The sequence below is a fragment of the Phasianus colchicus genome, chromosome 4 (assembly GCF_987193195.1).
Source record: "Phasianus colchicus chromosome 4, bPhaCol1.hap1.1, whole genome shotgun sequence".
Lineage (NCBI taxonomy): Eukaryota > Metazoa > Chordata > Aves > Galliformes > Phasianidae > Phasianus > Phasianus colchicus.
Window position 1 is genome coordinate 53,711,256 of NC_143439.1, and position 16,646 is coordinate 53,727,901.

At 33.2% G+C, this 16,646-nt stretch overlaps 1 long non-coding RNA gene across 3 annotated transcripts; it reads left to right on the forward strand.

Annotated features, from left to right (window-relative positions):
* Positions 1-2,550: 2,550 nt before the first annotated feature.
* LOC116226033 (uncharacterized) lies at positions 2,551-16,366 on the forward strand. Of its 3 annotated transcripts, none has more exons than XR_016466483.1 (4): positions 2,551-2,615; positions 3,979-4,059; positions 8,429-8,497; positions 15,971-16,366. It is a non-coding gene; the product is annotated as an uncharacterized LOC116226033 (long non-coding RNA). The 3 variants fall into 3 exon arrangements; XR_016466482.1 differs by lacking the exon at positions 15,971-16,366 and adding an exon at positions 10,652-11,127; XR_004166208.2 differs by lacking the exon at positions 15,971-16,366 and adding an exon at positions 9,611-10,626.
* The last annotated feature ends 280 nt before the right edge of the window (positions 16,367-16,646 follow it).

A 16,646-nucleotide genomic window follows, 5' to 3' on the forward strand; every position in this document is an offset into this window, starting at 1 on the left:
TAACTCAGCTAATCTGTTTGAAGAATTTGATTAATTCTTCATATATATGATTTTTTTGCTACTTAAATATTTTTGTGTAGTTCATAAGTGTTTGATGTTGTTCCTAGGGTGTAGTTCATTGTCCTAAATCTAGGATTAGCTATCGATATGAAAGTTGCTACAAAACTTTGAAGAGTGCAATGGAATAATTACCTTTATGAGTAAAGGATCTGTAAAGGCAAGATGAATCATTGAGCTTAAGCCACATGTTCCAATAAGATTTCCTTTTTTCTTCTTTTATAACAGAAGCTTGTAAGAATCCTAGAACCTCTGATTCAACAACTTTAAGCTTAAGCTAGGCACATTTAGAATTCAATTAAAGATGCCACGGATAGAAGGCTTTGTGAGGCATTTTCTGCTTACTCCTTCATGCAAAAGGCATCTCTCAGCACTGTTTCCACTAAATATTTGACTTTTAACCCTCTTTTATTATTTAAAAAATCCAAAACTTTAAAGCTGTGCAAATATGAGATTCTTAAATCAGATGTTCTCCTGTGTCCTGAAAAAAAGTTTGCCTGAAGTTATTGTAGATCAGGATTAGCTTGGTTGAATGGCACTAAGTTTTAAACAATGTATTTTCTGTAATTTTGTTGTGACTTTTTTTCACATACACGGGATACAACTTGTACAGTGCCAATATCTAGAATGCTACTTTGCTTAGTTTATCTAGAGTTGATATCTTTTTGTATTTAACATACAGCCATTCTTATATTACTGTATCTTTCTACTTGTATCATTGGCACAAAAAAGGAGAAAAAGTCTCATGATTAATTTCATTTCTAGTTTTCCTAAGCATCTTTAGGATCTGAATGATAGCTTTCTGGCTATGTTCTGTCATTGCAGCTGTAGACTTTGAAATTCTTTATTTTTTTAGTTCTGCTTACTACATCACAAAAAAAAATTGTAATTGAAGGCCAACATTCTTCAAAAATTTGGGCATCTTATTATGATCAGACTTGTTAGTATATCACAGGGCTTTTCAGAGCTTGGCTTAAGAGTTAGTAGCTGCCTTGGAGACTATTGTGGTTAGTTTTAATTCTTAACTAATCCACATTTGTCTTCTAAATGTAATTCTGAAATGTAAATGCTTTGTATCATGAAGGCTGCAGTTGCATGATTTTGATAACACATCTACTTATTAAATAGTTAAATGGCTATTTCATACATAGAGTTTTGAAACCCCAGTTGTTTAAGTAAATCTCTAGAGTGAGAAAATATTTGAGAAAAGAGAAATTTTGATAATCATCAGTGAAATAACAAGCCAAGACAACAGTCTTGCCAAAGAATTAAATGTTGGCTGCAGAAGTTATATAAGTATCCTAATTAGTTGAATGAGAAAAAATACCTCTTGGAAGTTAAAACATTTTTTTGCTTGTCTGTTTGTTTGTTTGTTTTCCGTGACATCTTCAAGTAAATTCATGCACAACTCATAATGTAGCAAGACTAGACATTCAGAAATTTTCTGAGTGAATCTGTGTGGCTCATAGTAACTTTATCTGTTGATTGGAGCAGTTGTAGAGGTAATCTGACTGTAATAAGAAAGTTTGACATAAAATAGCTGCTAAAACATGCTAAAGAAAAGTCTGCCAAGTAGAAAACTGAACCTGAGAACTAGAAACTTTGAGGTATGACTCAACATCTCTTATGCAAGGCATCCTCAATGCTCCATTGCTAAGACCAAAAAGAGGAAGGGAGGAATGTTTTATCAACTGAGGAAGGGGAGATCATTGTGAGGAATAAACTTTAGTTGAAAGAAGAAATATTATCTATAGACTCTAACAGGAAGAAGACCAAAACTAAGAGGACCTATTTTTTACGTAAGAAGTTGTGCCCTATAAAAATGACATGATTTTTATCCAAGATGGAGCTTTCTCTGAGAAACTTCAAGTGCTCAATGTTCTGTTTCTTTTTCTTTCCTTGCTTAACAGGCTGAAGCTTCACTGAAACTTTGTGTTGACTCTGTGACTTAACAACATTGACTCCTAAACTCTGTAACACTCCATGCCTGGTGATGCTGATCAGCTTCCAAGTGAGACTCCACTTTATTCTCCTTTTCAGCCTGTTTCTGGGGACAGACTGTTTTCTTTTGATAATTGTTTTATTTTGAACATTCAGTGTTTCATTTTCCTTTGTGGTAATTGCTTTATTTTTATTCATGTGATGGTTGTTTTCTTTTGGGTAATTATTTTTTATCTGTTTGGTAGTTTATTTTCTTTTATTGACACACACGCTACCTTCTTTCCTCCTTCTAGGATCTGTTTGATGCAATTGGTAACAGGAATTAAATAAATATGTATTTATATAATCTGTCATAAGTCTAGTCCTGACGTGTTTGTATTTTTACTGTTGTAATATTCTTGCTAGTTGTAGCAGAAATGCTAAGTCATGGCCTGAAATAATGGCTGAGCACCTGGGAAGGCATGGCCAACCAAGGGGAACTCAGGGGCACGCAACGAACTTGAGTGACTAGGAGGGGTGGATCCTGGCTCCACCCCTTTCCAGATCTCATTTAAGGGTTGGAAGTGGAGGTGCAGGTGTTTTGCTGGTGATCTCTGCCTACTTGAGGCCTTCTGAAGGTAAGCAATTTTTCTTCCTTTGTTTTTGTGTCTATGGCTGCTGCATTTGGGCTTGTTCTCATTTGCTGCAGCCTAGGATTGTGTCACTGTGCTATTATTGCTGTACTCTCCACCACATTATAGCGTTACAGTATTACACTAGTGGTGAGTTGTATTGATTTGCACTAAACAAAAATATTTAGTGAACAAAGCCTTTATATTTTTGAACATCCCTCATATTTTATGATCACTAAGAACCCTTAAGCTAGGTAGCTTCCTTTCCCTTTTGGTCTGTGACAGCTACTTAGAAAGCTGAAAAACAGCCTCAGCTGGATTAACTGGAGTGGAATTTAGAAGTCGAGAAGTCATTTCACATTGAGTCTGGATTTATTTCATAGTTATGCAGTAATAACTGTGTTATTTATTATTATGGTACTTGTATCTTAATATTTTAGTTGTATTGATATGGTACCATCAAGTAAACTGTATAAATTTATAACTCAACTTATCAGCATAAGTTACTTACATTTTTAAAATTATATATGCCTACTAATGTATCCATTGATTGCTTTATTTGGGCTACACAGCTGATAGTGTGAGAAAGTATACATTTTAGCTAAGCAAGATTTTTCTGGAATGAAAAAGAAGATCAATAGTGTAGTAGGGTCAGAAGGATATAGGTTACTGGAAGAAGAGTACTTAATGTAGTGTACAAAAAAAAAATTGACAAAAAAAGTAAATTAACAAAAGTCAATTTCTTACACTCTGACTTTTCAGTCCTAAAGGAATTGGATTGTGAAAGCACCAGAAATTAAAAACAGTAAGAAACTCTTTGATTAAATGCAGACTAAAGTTTATAAAAATCACTTATTACTAGTTATTTGCAATTTGTTAGGAGTAATTTGCATCAGTTTATTGATCAAACAAGCTTTGGAGGGCAGGGGAATTAAGCTTCTGTCTAATACATATGATCTGAAATATTTCAGTGGATAGCATCAAAAATTTTAAATTAGCTTAAGCACTTGAGGAGGTTATTTATTTTATTTCTTTAGTAATAAACTGGTCTCTCTTATGCCTGAAATACTAGGACCATTTTCCAGACTGAGAAAATACTGTGGTATTATATTTTGCCTCTGAAAATGAAATCTGGAAATGACTTTTATTTACTTGCTTTATTTTATACAGTAATTTAACAAAGCCAGTTTTAGTGGAATAAGACAGGGATGCAGCTGCTTTCCTCCTTGAAAGCAAATGTTCAAACATTCTGTCAGTTCAAGAAGGCTGGGTTGTGTGGTTTTATCCTAAGTTTTGGTGGACATTTGTCCTATTGCATAATGAATGACAACCTAGCATGACTAATAGACTTTGCTCTTGAAACACTCAGGACCAGAAGAACAGAGGTGTTGGAAGCCAAGTCTGCAGAGCACAGAGTGGGACATGTGGAGAAGATTGCTTTACAGCACATGTAAGTCATCTTTATTAAAGCAGTGTGCCTCATTTAGAATCCAGATTGGCATATAACTAATATAAATCTGAAAAATGAGCCATATGCTTGCTGAATACTACCTTTAGGCAACACCTGTAACTACTACCAGCACTCCAATAACTTGACCTGCAAAAATGTAATTTGATAGTTGCATTGATGAAATAAAAAATCATGGGTTTTGCAAAAATGGATTTTCAATATAAAGCAAAAATAAATAATAACTACTATGAGCATAAAGGATTCTGTCAGTTTTTTTTTCTTTTTTGGCACAATTGAAAAGGAAATATTGTTCCTGAGTGGTAAGATGCATGTGTAATGCTGAAGAGGTGTCAGTGAAGCTTCTGCAGTGCATCATGCGTTATCCTGTTTAGAAACATAAGCTGCACATTATTAATGATAAATAGCCTTGACAAATCCTTAGATTGATTTATGGAGAGGTTAATTAGAATGGGGGATTTAATTCCCCTATTTGAATTTCAGTTATAAAGGTTTCATCCAAACAGTTAGCCTGCTGTAATAATACCTTAAGTTGAACATTTTAAAATTCTTTTTTTTGGTAAAAATATTTTTGTTTTCATGATGTACTCATTACAGACTTTGAGTAACAGGACGCTTTTATTAAGAAGAGCTCAATCGGATTATGTTTCAAATAAGTTTTATTTGCGAAAACCTTTTATGTAACAACTAAATCCAATGTGTTATGACTAGTAGTTTTTCAGTGAATCTTATACAAAAATCTTGAATGCATTTTTGGATGAGGTATCACTCCTACTCCTACTCTGCAAAATACATGCAGAATGTTAGCAACAAAATGTAGTCTTATATGAAAACTCATTATATGAAAATGCCAGTAATCCAACTACTGGTAAAGGTTACTTATAGTTACTGCATAGCAGCTCACTAATGGGATTTTTGGATCAGAAGCTTGATGCTACAGTGAGAATCAGAATGAAAATTCCAGAATTAGTAGTTGCTGAATGGTTGCTCATACTGTCACATTTTTCCCCTCTGCAGAAATGTATGATAGACAGCAATGGCCAACTCTTTTTACTAAGTCAGTAATCCTGAAGCTTTTGAAAACAAAAAGGGAATTTCACAACCAGTTTTGATGCAAGTAGTTTTTATATTTTAAATATCTTAATATTTTACTGAAATACAAAATCAGGAAAAGGAAAATGCTAAAGTACTAAACATATGCCTGTTGATTAAAATTCCAGTAACTCTTGAATCTACATATGACTGGAAGTACTAGTTTTCATTGAAGTTCACTGTCACATTTGCATGACTCTTTGAGATACATCTCCTGTGAGCAGAAGAGAAAAACCTGCACTTCTGGCTAGAACACTGTGTATAGGCCAGCTTTTTTTGTGAGATTTCGAACATGCACTAATTATTTTTACAGTGATTTCTATGCATAGGTTTAATAAAAGGAGCGTAAATATTTAAACATCGGTAACCACTACTTTTTGTGACAAAAACATGTAATACAAGTTTTTTGAAATTAAGATTTCTTTTTATTTAAACATTCTAAATCCTTCCATTCATATTTACATTAACAAATGGTACGCTACACAGAAATAGCAGGAAGTTCAATTTGCTTCTCACTTGAAAATCTACCTTTACACATGCAACTGCAGTCCACTATAGTAAATAACAGTCCACATAGTAAATAACAGCTACACAAAGTGCAGTTTTAATTCATTTGATGTTTATAATACTTAAAAACCTTATTTTCTTTCTTTCTTTAAAATACTTCGATTTTAGACACTTCAGACATTCTCAACTGAAGGCATATTACAGAGATCCATGGATGTGCTTAACTCCATGCACATAAATTTTATAAAATTGCTTATGTAATTAAAAGAAAATATTGATATTCCATGCTTGAGAATTACAGTATTATGAAATATGACTAGAATAATTATTTCATTGATTAACACATGCTTTTGAAATCCTCTGAGAGGAAAAATAATTTGTGATACAGAACACTAAAGATAAAACAGAAATACAGATGCAGGGAATTTCCTTGTCTTCCTATCTCAGACTTGTTATCTTTTCATAATTTCAGTTTTTACAGGTGTGACTGGTATCCATGAGCTTAGCTTCAGTGTGTGTTTTCAGAGTAAAATCTGTAAATGTTTCATTGCAACTTGATTCAGATTTTGTATCAGGAAGGTACCTAGTGGCAATAAAAACAATGTGATAAATGAAAGATATGAAATAGTAACTCATCTTTGACTATATCTTTTTTATTGCTGTTTGTTGTTTTTGTAATATGCTAAGGCACAAATTTCATGGTTTACAGTTGAATATTTTTCCTTTATGATCACAGAAAAACTGTTGCCTGTTTCTGTTACAGTAATTAAAATTTCACTTTACTGTGCAGCCTTAAAAATTTTACCTCGTACATAGTTGAAAACACTTCTGCTCTCTCAAGGGAAGAACACCTTATATATGTTCCCATTCTGTCACTTAAAATGATTTAAAGATCCAGATTACTGCTAAATAAGTATACAGTAACATTTCATTTTTTTTGACTGTTTTCTTTGGTATTTAGTCAGAACACCACACGCCACAAAGGTTGCTAAAATAAACTGTCTTGTGCATTAGAACAAAATGCTCAACGTTTAATGTGAAAGGGGCTACTGGACACAACTTACCATCTTTCTAGATGGGCATATTTGAAAGCAGTGATACATTGCAGGCCTTTATTCCATTTCCCTTTAACGTTTAGCAGGATTTTTTTTCTCTCCTCTCTGTGCAGATATCTGTAAAGCAAATACAGATTTGAGATAATTCTTGAATACTTGAAAAACCTGCTTTCATTTTTAGAGAATATTTCGCTTGTTCTTTTAGAAGATCAAAGGAGGTAGGTCATAGAGATGTTTAAAAAGTTGTATTAGCATACTTCATAATACAGCACAGTTTCTGCAGATGCACATAATTTCTGGGCTGTGGGACATCTGGGACATTTAACAGATCATTGCAAGTTCTGTGGTCTTCTGAGATCATCTTGCGAGGGATACTCATCTTTCAGTAAACACTGGGAATACTGCATGTAGTACTAACAAAGCTGTCCCTCTATAGGATCCTTGGGGGCCATTCTTTCTTTTCTAAGGTGTAAAAAATATGGGGATCAGTTGGAACTGGCGAAGCCAGTGTTCACACAGATACCCACACAATATCCTTCAGGCCCATGTCTTCTTGATAATACTACAGCAGTCTTTGGCATTTCAAATAATGATTTTAGTGTTAAATGATGGCCCTGATAATTTCAAAATTTTTGCTCATTTGTTCAGTTATTTATACACTTGCTGTCATGACCAGATGTGAAACAAATTGACTGTGAAACAGAGAAATAGCAAAGACTTCAAACATTTTCACTAACACTTATGAATTTTAAATCAAAACTATAATAGAGTATTTTTATTTTGGATGTTCAATTACTGTTTTTCTATCTCTTAAAAATAATTATTAATTTGTGACCTCTTCATACCCAAATGAATTCTCTGATTTTTCCTCACTAGCAATTTGGTGTAAACCACAATAGTTACTGAAAAGTAACAGCATGTAATTACTACGTGGAAGTTTTTCTATAGTTCCACTGAGGGCAGTATCTCCTAATTCCATTGTCTTTATATCAGGTTACAAATTATTGATACATTTTTTGGTGCCAATATTTCTCTAAGAAAAAGCAATGTAAGGCAATGTATTGTGCTAGTGAATTTTTGGGTAACGTTACCGTGGCCTAAAAATGTCAGACTTTTGTATTCAACTGAAGTAAATACTAAAAATATTTTCAGAAATTTTTGATACTAAGTCCTAAAGGCATCTTGTAGATCTCATGAGCTGCACATATACCCATTGCCAGGAGCAAGGACAGCTGTCTGTTTTCACTTTCAAACATGCCATCACCAATCATCAACAATTAATTATATTGTTATTATTATTAATTATAGTAATTATTAATAATAAGTACCTTAAAAAGCAACAGCCGTAGTAGAATATAATCATTACGTTTCTTCCATACAGCTAGTAAAGATAAGAAAAACTATGGAAAATATTGATCCAACACAAAGCATTTTCTGAATTTTCTGAAGAGCAGACAAATAGGCTATAAACAATGACAGAAAATATTTTTAAAATTGAATTTAATAAAACCTGCATGTAGGTTTTATTAAACAGTAAATGAAAAAAAAAAAAAAAGTTCCATTATAATTTCATCTGTATCTCTAGGTTTTTTTTTTTGGGGGGTGGGGGGGTGAAAGGCGAGGAAAACTTCTGAAATCATCTGTCTTACACTGCCAGTGTTGTTTCTATTTTGTCTTTCTGGTCTTGTATCAAACAGATGATTTTCAGATTGGGTGACAAAGAACAACAACAAGAAAAAAAAAATTGTGTCCAAACAGCCAGTGAGGTAAGGAGCTCAAAGTACGTCTGGGTGATAATGCCTTTAGTATTAATCCCCTGAAAATCTATGCTCTGTAGGAAAGTCGAGAAGCAAGATTGCATGATATTTAATATAAGGCAACTAAACTGAAATTGTGCTGCACCTTCTATTGATTTCCCTGTATTCTCCTCAGTTACTAGGCTACTGTAACTGTTATAGATGCTTTAAGTGTTTACATGTTTCTTTATGAAATGCAGAACGCTGAAATTTATTTATATCTGCATTTATGTATGACATCTACTTATTCTTAAAAAATAAGTCAACTTCTGCTATTCACCATATTGCTGATAAAGTACTCATATCCGTATTTATATTTTGCCCTTTAATGATATTTGCTATTTCTTAATGACATTTACACAATATATTTATATTTATTTGCCATATAGCATTTAGTTATCACGTATGGAGTTCTCTGCCTTTACTAGCAGTCTACTTCAGAACAAATGAGGCTTTACAGTAAGAAGTACAGAAAAAAAGCGTTCATAAAAATCAAATATTGAAAATGTAACTGAATACAGTTTTGGGACTAGGTTTTGACTACATTCTACTTCATTGTTGTAAAAATTTTACCTCACCCTATGTGTTAATGATATTTTAGATTAAACTGTGTATATGGAATATGGAAATGGTTTAACAAACTTTAAAAATATTAATCTTTTAATCAAAACTTTTCCACATCCCATCTGATTAAAAAACCTTGTATATGAACGAGAATTCTTGGAAAATAAAAGATAAGTTTCTCAAAAAGAATAGATGTTCCTATTTTTCAGCCATGTAGCATTTTCAATTCATTGTGCATTATATTTTACAAATGACCTTAGTGTATTTCCACATCATTGTAGAGGAAAAATCCTTGTTTCATAGCCCAAGAGTTTTGAAGCACCACATCTTCATGATCAGTAATTGAGATCAATAGCTTGAGAACTAAAATGTGCCAATTAGAGTATTTGATTTGTATTCAGTGAGAACAGTTCACAGATTTATTTAGTATCACCTAAACATAGCTTTACTCTTAAAATAGAAAGAATATACTATTACTATTATACTATAAACTATACATACTTCCCATGTTCTTTGCAGCTTTAAGAGTATGTAGGGTTCCATCTGATCTGATTAGACTGAGCAGAAGAAAAAGGGGATAAATGTCAAAGCATTCACACAGCGCTCTTCAGCCATACTTCACAGTGAAATGGTTTCCAGACAGGAGAAAGTGAAAACGGCAGCTGATTAGAAAATTGAAGTCACTCTGATCAATGTAGAATACTGTTCAAGTATTGCATGTTACACATCTTGCACTCTCAAAAATGCCTTTTATATTAAGTGGTTAAAGAAACTATTGCAACTTTCAAGGCACCTACAGAAGGATAATCTGAAATATCACAAAATAATAAATAAAATTTTTACTATTTGCATTCTAAATAATAATTAGTTGTTTTACTGATGAAAATGCTACCTAAAGATTCTTTGTCAATTAGGAAACTGTCTGCACTGCATGTTATCACATAGTATTGTTACAATCACTTTCCAGGACTATGATTTCTTCCTACTAAGCCTATGCTCTGTCAGTAACACTGAGAAACCACTTAATTTAAATGAAAGGGAAAGAAATTTTGGAATTAATACTTAGGTTGAAATTCAAATTTGAATGTGTTTTTATTAAATGATAACATGAGAAATGTCACACTGTAATAGATAATTGTTCCATCTATCTGTTGGCCTGTGATTGTGTCTCCAGTGCCTTCAAGAGATGTTGCCAAAGGAGAACACAGAATGCTTGACAGTATCCTCCTGCAGGACATTCTCCCTGTTCATTTCCTAACATCTGCAGATTCTGGATTCAGGGGCAGCAGACATTTACTCTCCTTTTTATTCATTTGTGAACATGTTATCTGTGAAAGTATGTGGTTCCCTCATAAAATATACCAATATTGTCTGCCTTTACAACCTGACACCTGATCTACTGAGTGGCAACTCTGACTGTAGGAGAGTGGATGAAACAAGATGTAGTCAGTTTACTAAACCAACTTATAGAGACTACCTCCACAGCCTTATGGGGGTAGTAAAATTCAAACTTTCTCCTACAGTGGGATTTGAAGAGTAACAGCTTTATCGTCTTCACAGCCAGGCTCTTTTCAGTAGTGCCCAGTGCCAGGACAAGAAGAAGTGAGCAAAAACTGAGACGCAGGAGATTCTATTCAACTGTCATCTTTGATTCTGTGATATGGAAGAAATCAAGATATTTGCAGAAATGGAAAAGCAGATAACTGCATTCTCCATAGACTTTCTCATCATGTCTTACATTATTTACTTTTGCATTGCCACTATACATTTTGCTGAACGTTCAAGATAAATGTCAAAAATGTCTTCAGGATCTCTTTCCTGACTGGTAAATGCCAGTGACATATGCAGCACTGTATAAACATTAGTTTATATTTCCCTTAATTCATATGAAGATATTGCTTTATATTTATCCATGTTGAAGGTTGTCTGCAATTTTTTTCACTACGTTTTTTGAAGTCCTTCTATAATTCCTCAGTATCAATATGATACATAAATACTCAAAGTAATTCAGTATAATCTTATAAGCTTCCAATCACTTTTTCTTAAACAAACAAAAAGATACTTATTTATTTTATTTACAGAATAAATCCAAATCATGGATTGAAATCTACGTATTACAGGAGAAAATAAAATAATACAAAAACAATTTAAAAATCATCAGAAAAAAAATCAAAACTGCTACAGTGAAGAATGAGTGGAAAGGAGGTATTATGAGAACCAAAACATTGCAAGCCTTATCAAATTAATGAGACAAGCAGTGTCAGTAAACAAGATATTTTAGTTCATTTAACAATACTTTGAAAGTATACTTTGAGAAATCTAAGGTTCTCAGTAAGAAAGAGTGATGTGATTCACCTTTTTTCAAGATCTGACAAGTTTTACCTTGAATCACTATGATTAATCTTATCTGGAAGCCTAAAGATAAAATCTGTGCACATAATTTATAAACTATTTGATAATGAAAGCATCAGTATGTACCTGTAAAGTCTAGAACACACTTATGTGAGTGTAGAAATTTAACCATGCCACCCAGGTTTGAAAATCTAGCTACAAATCAAGGTATTATGAAACAGGAATTGCATACATACAGACTTGTGTACATTATTGATTAATCTGATATATTACTGAATTTAAATACCATGGTATTATGGAAGGTATTTCACTGACATCAAGGACCCATCCTTCAATTAGGGCTTTATTTTCCTATACACCTTTAAAATTATTTTAATATTTTCCTCTACTGACAGTCATTTTCATACCCTATGCAGCTCTAAGACCTGGAATCAGTTTTTAGCATATACCTATGACAGTTCTTTGCTTCTACTGATGTTTCCCCATCCAAAAGCAGACACATCAACCTCATTCTTCTCTCTCCCATTACAGTTATGCTAAAATATATGTCATGAGTTGAGAAGCAAGGAAGGGTTTTCAGCATGAAAGACCATTATCTTGCCATTCTCTAAATGATACCATAATCTATGATATAAATACATCATAATCTCTAAGACAGTCATAAAGGGCAGTTGTTCTGTAATACAATTAGATGAATATTATTGCTTTCATCTGTCCCCTTCTGTTTATTACTTCCAAAGACATATCTAGTTTTTACTTTAGTCCTTTAAATACAGAGGAAAAAAAAAAGTTTAAAGAGTATTGTATAGCTCATAATGCCAAACACACAGAAGCTTATATATAATTATAATATCAGAATCAAGATTGACTTTATCTCCTTTGGTGAATGCCATATTACATTTTTTAGATTTAAGGCAAGGGTGTACTTTTTTATCCTCCAAATCCCTGTCTCATTCAATTTAGAGGAAGATAGTCCTCATTAATAAGCAGTGTTACTTTTTTTTTTTTTTTTTTTGTCATCATCTTGTGTAACAGTCTGTATGCAGCTTCATTCACCAAAGATCATTCAAATCTTGCCCCAAAGATAGAATTATTTATTTATTCATAGCTTATGTATCTATTTATGTGTGTACACATATATAGTGATCATTGTGTAGTACCAAATGTTTCAGAAATATTACAAAACATTATATTCAAAGATATGGAATGTCTTCCATATTGGGAATTATCAAGGTGGGAATATGGGAGCTGTAAAGAGTCAGACAAGGGGGATACTTTAAAAATTCACAAACCGTAAGTGGTTCAGTGAAATGCCATAGGAACATACTGGAGCAGTTTATTCAGGTACATCAACTAAAAGATATTGTTGAGAATTTTGTCTACCCCTTAAGATGCATTAAACACATTTGTGTTTATAAAAAGATTTATTGAAAAATGCATTTGTCAGCATCTTACCTCCGTAAGCAGTTCTGAGTCTACAAAGATGCCACACAAGCACAACTCATATGAGCATTTGCATTGGGTACCTTAACCTGATGTTTTGTTTATCCTTCATTCTCCAGTGCCAAATATGATAACCAAAGTATGAGATTGTTACAAGACAATGCTGCAGCAATTCTTTTCTGTCAGTGAGGGAATCTTCAGCATTTTAAATAGTGTTGTTCAGTCCCTGGCTACTTTCAGCCAGTTTAACGTCTTCTGCAGGCAGGGTTTCTTACCCTCTTTTACTTTCCACTTCTTGGTCACAAATTACCATTCTTGAGTAGTTGAAGTTTCCCTTTCATTAACAAATCAAACCAATCCATATTTTCTGTAAATAAAAGATCAGAATTCATATTATGAAAAATACTGCAGGTGAGATATAAATCCACACAGGAGAAACCTGCTGTCATTTAATAAATTCATATGGACCTTGGCCAAATCATGAAATTCCTGAGCCAAAAATAGCATGACTTTGGGAAAATACTAAAGAAGTAGATCATGCATAATTTGCATGGTTGTTTTTTTTGTTTTTTTTTTTTTTTCCCTGAGTGCATGTTTTATTGGTTCTGGTTGAAACAGGGTACAGAACTAGAGATGTCCCCAATTGTACCCACTCTGATGAGCAGGAATTCTTCTTATTCTTTTATTCTTACTATTCTATTTTTATTTTTTTTTTCTTCTTTATTTAAATCAGAACATGAGATACAAAAGAATGTAAAACTTTTGTCAAGGAAAATCTTAAAAATTATTATCTCAAATACTTTTAGAGCTGGAATAGATGATCATTTGAAAATCTCTCTACTACTATCAGAAAGGATGTTGTGGTAAGGCAGGGATTGGTCTCTTCGTCTACGTAGCCAGTAATGGCCTCAAGTTACACCACGGGAGATTCACTTTGGACATTAGGAAAAATTCCTTCTCTGAAAGAGTGATTAGGTGCTGGAACAGCCTGCCCAGGGTGGTGGTTGAGTCGCAGTCCTTGGAGGCATTCAAGAAATGTTTAGATGTTATTCTAAAGAACGTGGTCTAGTGGGGAGATATTGGTGGTAGGTGGACAGTTGGACTGGATATCTTGCAGGTCTTTTCCAACTTTGGTGATTCTATGATCTTTCCAAACTTAAGTTTTATGACTAAGGTGTTAAAGTTAGAGGGACTCATTAACTAAAAAAAAACCAAACTAACTAACAATCAACAAAACAAAACACAAGCAACCAACAGCAACTGGATTATGCACTTAAGTTAAAGGTAACTGTTCCAACCATAAGTTGGTTTTAACATCCTTACATACTGTAGAATGCAGAGATATCTAAAACATTTAAAATGTGGTATCCTTACTCAGGAAGTGAATCTGTGTATTATAACTTCGTTTGACCAAAGTAACGTCTCTTTTCCAGTTTTGAAAAGGGATGCTGTCTTATTTATGTAAAACCAGTTTATCATCCAAACTAGTGTCTACTCAAATTGTCTCTCAACAAAGAGGGCATTCTTTTTTATTAGAACTAGATTGTCATTGAATTTGAAATCAGCACTCTTGAGTCAAATGTTGTATACAAGACACCTACTGAAAGTATCAGAAAGACATTGTAATTCTTTCTCTACAAGAGTCTTGTTTAAAAATCAGGTATTTGTACAATTGGATTTTCAATTCCTTTTCTTTGTAAATCTTTAGAAGACTTCCTTTGTCCTATGTTAGAGAATCTCTCTACTGGTTCCTAATGCAAAATGAAAGAATTTTTATACAATTTATAGGATTAATCATGTTAATTAGGAATTACATATTTCCTAAACCTTCTGGACTACATCTCAGTTTCTTCTTTCTCTTCTACCATTACACATTTTCTTCTTCTAGCAATGCATATGCATACTATCCAATAATCCAGTACTGTTGGATTGTGCTTATTACAGTGGTAAATTTTAGATTTTAAAAAAATTCTCTTTATATAAAAGATTTCTCTTTTTCATCCATCTGCAAAAGGTGCAAAAGGCTTTGTCATTTGTTGATGTTTCAGGAGTCACAGTATAATGTAGGCTCCTCATGATTAAATCAAAACTCCTGCATGCACATTATTTAACAGTGAGAGTTAGAGGCTTGTGGGAATAAAAACAGTATTATTGTGAGAATATTCTACAGAGAGAATAGATGGATTTATGTGAGAAATGTGTGGGTGATAGCCTGATGCAATTTTCAAGGTACCTTGTGCATAAAGATTTACAGACTTACATATATTAGTAAAATAAATATTAAAAATTAATATACATTTATTCATTATTAATAATGCAGTTCTCCTTAAATGTCTAAGACAGAGAAAATCATACTTCTATCTGTATATTTTATATCAGTGTTTACATCACTATTTCATTGTTCAAAATCTGAACATTTTCATTTTATGTGTGAGAATTAGTAAGAAACCCAACAATATTATAGTATAGAGAAAAAGTCATTTGAAGGATTTTTTTTTTTTAAGACACTGATAAATTGAAAAATTACTGCAGACAGTGTCATTCACTGATTTGGGACACTTTTTGGAAGCCCTAGTAATGAACATACTTACAAGAGAACTACACATTGTGTGTAAGCTTCCGAGACCTTTTATTCATCTTTATTTGTACCTCTTTAATAATCCAGGCTTTTACAGGCCTGTTCACTAGGAGAAATACAGCATTTTCTTTCTTAAACATTTTACAAATTCTTCAAGTTCTTTATTACTATCCTATTATTACTATATGTCATGATTGGGTATTAGTTATTCTTCATTTGACCAAGATTTTATTTTATTTTATTTTATTTTATTTTATTTTATTTTATTACAGAAAATGTTTTCTTGAAGTAGATCTCAAAAAAGACACAGGTACTAATTGTGAAATTCCACATTGTAAAAAACCTTTTAAGATAGAATATGGAAGAAATATGGACAGGGTTTATTTAACTTGAAATTTCTGATTCTGATATCTGTACCGATCTAGATGGAGAAATATCAAACTCAGGAAGTCTGAATTATCAATGAATTGTTGGGCTTTTTTGCTTGTTTGTTTGTTTTCCAGTAGGACTTGACACCAGACTCCAGCAGAACAGATTCCAGGTGAGCATGATGAGAATACAGTCTGACAAACAGCCATGCTTTGGCTGCCTGCTCTGATAGCAGCAGCTGTTTGGAAAACTAAGTTGCTTCACAATTGAAAGAGGTATTCAGGGGACAGAAGTTACCTGTAGGTGGGATTTGGCTTCTACCATATGTTACCACTGTTCCCCACAGCAGCACCAACAGCAAACACACCTCTTGTTACTCTTCATCTCTTCCCCTCTTCTTTCTCACAACTCCTCTTCTATGATTTTAAAGCTTCCGCTGCTCCTGATGTTATGATTTAATTCATTTAATGTGTTTAGCAATGAAGTAACCCATGACTGATCCTGAGCTGCATGCAAAGATTTGAGACATTGACTTAAACAGGGCTGTAACAGAGGTCTCAAAATTTGCATCTGCATCTTGATATAAACACAGAGAAACATTATTTTATAAATGGAAATGTGAAAGCTAAGTGTAAGCAGTGGCTTGTTTTCTAGGTCACCAGTGCATGTATTTGACCACACAGCCCGTATTACTGACCCTTGAGGGACTCCATTCACAGCTTCAGACCACTCGTCACACTTTCCAAGCCTCACAGTCAGACAAATTTTCACCAATTTCATATCCTTTCACATTTTCCTGAAAAACGATTTTTG